Source organism: Schistocerca piceifrons, unplaced genomic scaffold (genome assembly GCF_021461385.2).
Source record: "Schistocerca piceifrons isolate TAMUIC-IGC-003096 unplaced genomic scaffold, iqSchPice1.1 HiC_scaffold_943, whole genome shotgun sequence".
NCBI lineage: Eukaryota > Metazoa > Arthropoda > Insecta > Orthoptera > Acrididae > Schistocerca > Schistocerca piceifrons.
Window position 1 is genome coordinate 1,955,001 of NW_025729216.1, and position 2,500 is coordinate 1,957,500.

Genomic DNA, 2,500 nt, shown 5'->3' on the forward strand with positions numbered 1-2,500 from the left:
CGACCGAGCAGCAGACGGCGTCGCGGCGCCGAGCGCCGGGCGGCGGCGCATCCTCAACGCACACAGTCCTCAATCGGACCAGCACACTGAAGATGTCCACCGCGCTTCGCACCGGGCCCGCGAGGACCTACTTTGGCCGCACGGCGCCGCGCGCAGGGTGCGCCGGCGCGCAGCTGCGACGCCTGCCGCGTCCGTCGGCCGGCGCGCCTGCCACTGGCCGCCCCCACCAGCCGGCTGTAGCGCGTGCGCCCACGCACCGCGCGGCCAGCACGCCGGGAGGCGCCCCCTCACCGGCCGGGGACGGTCCCACCCAGCCACCGCCGCGTATCGCTTCACACCCAGATGCCGTTCAGTTTCATCGGCATGGTGGGTATCGCTGGAACAACCGGTTAGTACCTCAACCTATCGTCGCCATCACCGATTCACCCCTAGCGAGAACAACCGCACCACAACGGGTTACCATTTCTTCATTTGCGTAACTTCACCAGAAAACGCAGGCGTCCATCGCCATTAGCAACTTCAACGATTATTGCATGCCTGTGTCAGGTGTCACGCCACACTACGTCTGCCCACATACACGCAACAAAATGTGCACGCCTAGACAATACGTGGAAGGTGGCCCCCGTACGTATGCGATGTCCATTGCTCGAACGACTGTCAACCGGCCTCTGTAGCATGTCGCAGATATGGAACGCGGTGCACCATGCTATCACGGTGTTTGAGGAGAGACGACTAGGTCCGAATACATCAACAGACAGCTCATGCTGATCGCCATCCACGGCGTCCGTTCCTCCCACACGTCTCTATGGCGTACCACACTGCAATCCAGCTCTCATAGGGAGACGACACGTAGCTGCGTGCACAATATTTGCACTGTATGGTCCGCCGTTTTTGGGCGCAGTCGTTGTACGGTCACACATGTGCCACGATGTATCATTCAGTACATAAGGACGAATGTGCAGTACAGATTGTGGTTCACGCGTACGACATCAGCGGACAGTTGACACAGGCCGCACCACAACGTAGCCTGCGTACGTCGCATGCGAAGGGCATTGAACATGCAAACTTGTCACCAACCAGCTTGCGAAGGCAGGGGGCAAGGTGTGGACGTGGGGACGTGGGGAGGGGTGGGGGGGGGGGGCGGCATGTACGTCCTGCTGCCATCCACATTACAGTGTACAGCAGGAGCATGTGGAAAGTCAGCAAGACTTGCAAGGTGTTTAACATGAAGCGATACACAGGGGAGCGGGCAGTGCGAGTAGCGAACTATATTGCGAGGGTTGCGGGTGGGCAACACTACACTAATTGAACGAGTCGTATAACAATTACAGAGCAGGTTTAGGCGACAACGTGGGTTACGTTAGGGGACAACATGGGTTAGGTTAGGGGACAACATGGGTTAGGTTAGGGGACAACATGGGTTAGGTTAGGGGACAACATGGGTTAGGTTAGGGGACAACATGGGTTAGGTTAAGGTACAACATGGGTTAGGTTAAGGTACAACATGGGTTAGGTTAAGGTACAACATGGGTTAGGTTAAGGTACAACATGGGTTCGGTTAAGGCACAACATGGGTTAGGTTAAGGCACAACATGGGTTAGGTTAAGGCACAACATGGGTTAGGTTAAGGCACAACATGGGTTAGGTTAAGGCACAACATGGGTTAGGTTAAGGCACAACATGGGTTAGGTTAAGGCACAACATGGGTTAGGTTAAGGCACAACATGGGTTAGGTTAAGGCACAACATGGGTTAGGTTAAGGCACAACATGGGTTAGGTTAAGGCACAACATGGGTTAGGTTAAGGCACAACATGGGTTAGGTTAAGGCACAACATGGGTTAGGTTAAGGCACAACATGGGTTAGGTTAAGGCACAACATGGGTTAGGTTAAGGTACAACATAGGTTAGGTTAAGGTACAACATAGGTTAGGTTAGGTTACACGTTGTTGTAAGGAAAGGTGTAGAGGAGGGGGGCGGGGGCGGCAGGTTCGTTGATAGTGATTATAGTAAGTGAATGCTTGTGACATGATGAGATTTGTCACGTCAGGATGCACCTTTGGCTTATTAGAGGCGGCGCTCCAATTCTATGCTTGTGTCAGACCTGTGTCTTTGACTCATGTCATTGTTTGTGGGCTGTGACAGGAGGTACTATTGTGATGTTGGGTGCACCGTTGTATAGGACATGTGTGGGTATTGGTGCCTTATCTGCGCAATGGTGGATGTCGAAAGGGGGGGAAATTCTATTTTCCGCATGGACCTCCTGGTCCGGTTGTGATAGTGTGGATTGTGTAATGTGGCGGAGAGGATGCACTGGATGTTGTTCCATGCTGGTGCTTACATATTGTATGTGCGCCCGTTAGAAGCAGAGAGTGGTGCGTGATGAGAGTGTCTGGCTGACGTGTGGTTCCCATTGTGGGCACACTCTTTCAGCATGTATACGGACAGTTGTATATATATTCTGTAATTTGATGGCTCTGCATTGATTACTAATCAGCGCCG